Here is a 6,686-nt window from a genome sequence, read left to right on the forward strand (position 1 = left end):
ACCAGCTGCATGTGTTTCAATGATCACAGGATCTTCTCCTTCCCAGAGGCTAGTGAAGCTTAGAAAGAAAGAAAAAACGCACTCGCGATGAAATGTTCTCCGAGCTCATGCTGTCCTCCCACACTGACAGAGCACAGATGAATGCGTGGAGGCAAATAATGTCAGAGTGCAGGAAAGCACAAAATGACCGGGAGGAGAGGTGGCGGGCTGAAGAGAGTAAGTGGCGGGCTGAAGAGAGTAAGTGGCGGGCTGAAGACAGGGCTGAAGCTCAAATGTGGCGGCAGCGTGATGAGAGGAGGCAGGATTCAATGCTGAGGCTGCTGGAGGACCAAACCAGCGTGCTCCAGTGTATGGTTGAGCTGCAGCAAAAGCAGCTGGAGCACAGACTGCCACTACAGCCCCTGTGTAACCAACTGCCCTTCTCCCCAAGTTCCATAGCCTCCACACCCAGATGCCCACGAATGCAGTGGGGGGGCCTCCGGCCAACCAGCCACTCCACCACAGAGGATTGCCCAAAAAAAAGAAGGCTGTCATTCAATAAATTTTAAAGTTGTAAACTTTTAAAGTGCTGTGTGGCATTTTTCTTCCCTCCTCCACCACCCCTCCTGGGCTACCTTGGTAGTCATCCCCCTATTTGTGTGATGAATGAATAAAGAATGCATGAATGTGAAGCAACAATGACTTTATTGCCTCTGCAAGCGGTTATTGAAGGGAGGAGGGGCGGGTGGTTAGCTTACAGGGAAGTAGAGTGAACCAAGGGGTGGGGGGGTTTCATCAAGGAGAAACAAACAGAACTTTCACACCGTAGCCTGGCCAGTCATGAAACTGGGTTTCAAAGCTTCTCTGATGTGTACCGCGCCCTCCTGTGCTCTTTTAACCGCCCTGGTGTCTGGCTGCGCGTAACCAGCAGCCAGGTGATTTGCCTCAACCTCCCACCCCGCCATAAACATCTCCCCCTTACTCTCACAGATATTGTGGAGCACACAGCAAGCAGTAAGAACAGTGGGAATATTGGTTTCGCTGAGGTCTAAGCGAGTCAGTAAACTGCGTCAGCGCGCGTTTAAACGTTCAAATGCACATTCTACCACCATTCTGCACTTGCTCAGCCTGTAGTTGAACAGCTCCTGACTACTGTCCAGGCTGCCTGTGTACGGCTTCATGAGACATGGCATTAAGGGGTAGGCTGGGTCCCCAAGGATACTTATCGGCATTTCAACCTCCCCAACAGTTATTTTCTGGTCTGGGAAGAAAGTCCCTTCTGCAGCTTTTGAAACAGACCAGAGTTCCTGAAGATGCGAGCGTCATGTACCTTTCCCGGCCATCCCATGTTGATGTTGGTGAAACGTCCCTTGTGATCCACCAGAGCTTGCAGCACTATCGAAAAGTACCCCTTGTGGTTTATGTACTCGGCGGCTTGGTGCTCTGGTGCCAAGATAGGGATATGGGTTCCGTGTATGGCCCCACCACAGTTAGGGAATCCCATTGCAGCAAAGCCATCCACTATGACCTGCACATTTCCCAAGGTCACTACCCTTGATATCAGCAGATCTTTGATTGCATGGGCTACTTGCATCACAGCAGCCCCAACAGTAGATTTGCCCACTCCAAATTGATTCCCAACTGACCGGTAGCTGTCTGGCGTTGCAAGCTTCCACAGGGCTTTCACCACTCGCTTCTCAACTGTGAGGGCTGCTCTCATCTTGGTATTCATGCGCTTCAGGGCAGGGGAAAGCAAGTCACAAATTTCCATGAAAGTGCCCTTACGCATGCGAAAGTTTCGCAGCCACTGGGAATCGTCCCAGATCTGCAACACTATTCGGTCCCACCAGTCTGTGCTTGTTTCCCGAGCCCAGAATCAGCATTCCACAGCATGAACCTGCCCCATTAGCACCATGATGCATGCATTGGCAGGGCCCATGCTTTCAGAGAAATCTGTGTCCATGTCCTGATCACTCACGGGACCGCGCTGACGTCGCCTCCTCGCCCGGTATCGCTTTGCCAGGTTCTGGTGCTGCATATACTGCTGGACAATCCGTGTGGTGTTTAATGTGCTCCTAATTGCCAAAGTGAGCTGAGCAGCCTCCATGCTTGCCTTGGTATGGCGTCCGCACAGAAAAAAGGCGCGGAACAATTGTCTGCCGTTGCTCTGATGGAGGGAGGGGCGACTGACGACACAGCTTACAGGGTTGACTTCAGGGAGCTAAAATCAACAAAGGGGGTGTCTTTACATCAAGGAGTATTTCAGGCAGGACTTCACAGAGGGTTCCAATAAGAAATGGTGCACCTAAGTTATTGTTCTTATTGGAACAAGGAGGTTAGCCTGGCCTCTGATTGATACATGGCTAGATTTACCTCACTGCACCTTCTCTGTGAGTGACTGCAGTGTGACCTAGAGGAATGAGTCCCCTAGACGGGGGAGGGGGGAAAGCAAATGAATACAGAACAAATCTGGTCTATTTCTTGTTTTGATCCACTCCATCTATCTTTTACATCTTTGGCTGGCAGCAGACAGTGCAGAAGGACTGCTAGACATCCTCATCTCTTGCCTGCCCGGCAGAAGATGGTACAGTACGACTGCTAGCAATCCGTATCGCCTGCCTGCTCACCATAAGACGGTTCAATAGGACTGACTGCAGGACTAAAGAGAATGACCTGGTCAAGTCACTCCAAATTTAGTCCCTGCGCCCATGTCTGCCCAGGCGCTCCCAGCCGACGTGGCCAGGAGCACCTCGGACATGACGATGACGGCTACCAGTCGTACTGTACCGTCTGCTGCCACAAGGCAAGGGGTTGCTGCTACTGTGTAGCAATGCCGTACCGCGTCTGCCAGCACCCAGGAGACATACGGTGACAGTTACCTGAGCGGGCTCCATGCTTGCCATGGTATGGCGTCTGCACAGGTAACTCAGGAAAAAAGGCATGAAACTATTGTCTGCCCTTGCTTTCACGGAGGGAGGGAGGGAACGGGGGCCTGACGATATGTACCCAGAACCACCCACAACAATGTTTTAGGCCCATCAGGCATTGGGATCTCAACTCAGAATTCCAATGGGCAGCGGAGACTGCGGGAACTGTGGGATAGCTATCCACAGTGCAATGCTCCGGAAGTCGATTCTAGCCTTGGTTAATGCACTTAATGCACTTAGAGCATTTTCTGTGGGGACACACACACTCGAATATATAAAACCGATTTCTAAAAAACCGACTTCTATAAATTCGACCTTATTCCGTAGTGTAGACATACCCTTAGGCTTGAATAGAGACTGGGAGTGGCTAAGTCATTATGCAAGGTAACCTATTTCCCTTTGTTCCCCCCCCCCCACCCGCCCACTGTTCCTCAGACGTTCTTGTTAAACCCTGGATTTGTGCTGGAAATGGCCCACCTTGATTATCACACACATTGTAAGGAGAGTGATCACTTTAGATAAGCTATTACCAGCAGGAGAGTGGGGTGGGGGGAGAGAAAACCTTTTGAAGTGATAAACACCCATTTTTTCATGGTCTGTGTGTATAAAACATCCTCACTGCATTTTCCACTTTACGCATCCGATGAAGTGAGCTGTAGCTCACGAAAGCTTATGCTCAAATGAATTGGGTAGTCTCTAAGGTGTCACAAGTACTCCTTTTCTTTTTGCGAATACAGACTAACACGGCTGCTACTCTGAAACCTATCTTTTCAGTGGGATTGTCAATCACTAGCACAATCTGTTTGTAGGCAGTTGTTAATGGCAAACTTATGATAATGACATTTTATTTCTGTGTTTGCTGAATGCCTCAAGGCTGCAGGTTAGGCAGTAGAGGGAGCAGATGATCAATTCAATTATCAGATTTTATAGTAAAACGAAAAATTTAGCCAGTCCTAGCAACGGAAAAACTAACATTGATACTACATATGTCCACTCAGATCAATTATTTTCCACACAAACCACCCCCAAACCACTACTAACCATCTGAACCTGCCCTAAAATAATTACTAACCTATGTCCTGCCCCAAAGGGATATCAATGGAAAGTATGAGAAAACAACAGCGCTGAATTTTCCAATGCTTCAGGCAAAAAAGAAGTGTTCTTATAATTTCACATATCACAGCATCTTCCATCTTTTCATATAATTTGAAAAAATATTGATGGTACTGTGCACAATGGCAACAAATGGCTTCTGTGGTCAAACATTAGACTTGACTTGGGCATTTAATCAGCAGAAAAGGCTGGGCGTCTGGCAAATTAAGATCACATAATTAGAAGCCACTTGCAAAAAGATTGGTTCAAGTGAATTAAACACAATTCATCACAGTGGAAGTACATAACCAAGCCACAGACAGGACCAAGTTCTCCTAGCGGGCATTCAACTGTTTAACTACAAGACCATCCTTTCTCTTCTAGTTGCAGCTTGCCTTATTTTTGACACATCTTCCAAGTTCTACAGTGACTGAGGCACAAGTCCTACAGACGGTAACCTCATTCATGAAACAACCATGAAGTAGTCCCTGAGCACCTTCCAACACATGCAATGAAAGAGGCAGGGGTCCTGTGTGATTATGCAATTAAATAATGTATCATAATACATATACACAATGGGGCTGGATTAACTTTGCACAATTTAAATTCTAGCATTTCTTAACTTTTGAATGCTTGACTTTGTAACTTAAATAATAATCTTTCAACATCACTTTTAAAAATGTAAATTCCTAGGTGTTTTTTTTTTAAAAAGGCAAAATCAAATTCTACTCTATGTAACTAACAACCCTCCTCCCCTAAGTCATGCATCATCAGCAGGGTTTGAGTCCTTCCTGTCCAGTACTGCAGCATGCACCTCTATGAGGTGAGCTAAAGGAGTAAGAGCAGTAATTCAATAGCAGCAGCAGCAGACATTTGTTATTCTCTGTGTTCCAGCCACTAAAGGAAGATACATAACATACTGAAACAGTGAATAAAATAGACAAGAACTGCAATATTTTACATACAGCACAGTCAAGCACAAGGTCTTTGCAGAATCTTTTTCAGGGATAGTTAGGCTAAGGGACTGAGTTTTGGGTCTGATTAGATATTAGAGATATTCCCATCTTGTTAACTTCTCAGTGGGGGATGAGGCTTTGCTCAATAATAAGGATTATGAAGGGGTCAGAATTATTAACATTAGCCACTAGAGCAAGTATAGCGATCCTGGTTCCTAGCCCTGTGCCAAAGAGTGCTTTGATAGGGGAAAAATATGCCACCACCATTTTGTCTGTGTCCCATCTGGAGATTTAGTTCAGTGTGGCATATTGGAGGGAGACACCAGTATGGTTCATGCACAGCACTAATGGAATGCTCATGGTTTTTGGCAGCAAGCCCAGAACAAATTGTGGTAAACAAACCACAGACAGGAAATGGCAGTTTTTGCCACCCTATAATTTAGCCAAAGCTGAATGGATTTTCATGGAGTTATCAGAATTCATCTTCCTGACCCCAGGGCTATTCACCTGCCAGTATCAGTCCTGTTGCAAATTATGGAGTACTTTCTCAGTGAGAAGAATTCTTATAATGGGAAATGTTAGGCAATCTAAACCAGGGATCATGAATGCACCTCAGATAATAAATCAGCAACTGGTTGTCAGCTGGACGTGTCATTAGCCCCAAATCCAGTGTGACCTAGGAGTTAGACCTGGGATCTGAGAGTCAGGCTTTCTCTCTTACTACACTCCCACTAACTTGCTGAATGACTTTGGGGAAGTTACTTACATACACTGAGCACCTGGAGCTTCTATTGATTCCAATGGGAATTTTAGTGCTGAGCACTTCTGGAAATCAGGCCCTTCCTTCGTCTAGCTATGAAATGGATAACATTATTATTTAATATTTATACTGCAACAGCATTCAGAGTCTTGAGCATGATCGGGGCCCCATCACATCAGGTGTTGGGCAAACACATAGGAAACGACTGTTCTTGTCCCAAAGATGCCTCACACAGAAGGGATACCTAATTCATTAATATTTGTAAAGTTACTTCAGCCTTTGTAAAGTACTTCAGCATGCTGGCACTTAACATTAAAAAGGTTGCAGAGCAGTTTTTAAACTCAGAGATGGGGGAAGCCGATTGCCGCAGAGGCGCACGTGGATCGGACAGAGACTTCTCTTAGAGGAGAGTCTACTGATCGAGATTCTCTAGGTTTTAGTCAGGAGGAGAGGATGGAAGAGGATAAAGTATGGGCCAGATCAGATGAAAAACATTCACATAAATAATCTGACACATCAGAAAAGGGCAGACAAATAAACAGTGACAAGTTTTTAAAGTGCTTATACACAAATGCTAGCAGTCTAAATAATAAGATGGGTGAACTAGAGTGCCTCGTGTTAAAGGAGGATATTGATATAATAGGCATCACAGAAACCTGGTGGAGTGAGGACAATTAATGGAACACAATCATTCTGGGGTACAAAATATATCGGAAGGACAGAACAGGTCATGCGGCGGGGAGTGGCACTATATGTGAAAGAAAATGTAGAATCAAATGAAATAAAAATCTTAAAGGAATCCACATGTTCCATAGAATCTCTATGGATAATAATTCCATGCTCTAAAAAGAATATAACAGTAGGGATCTATTATCAACCACCCGACCAGGACAGTGATAGTGACGATGAAATGCTAAGGGAGATTAGAGAGGCTATCAAAATAAAGAACTCAATAATAGTGGGGGATTTCAA

Source organism: Caretta caretta, chromosome 7 (genome assembly GCF_965140235.1).
Source record: "Caretta caretta isolate rCarCar2 chromosome 7, rCarCar1.hap1, whole genome shotgun sequence".
NCBI lineage: Eukaryota > Metazoa > Chordata > Testudines > Cheloniidae > Caretta > Caretta caretta.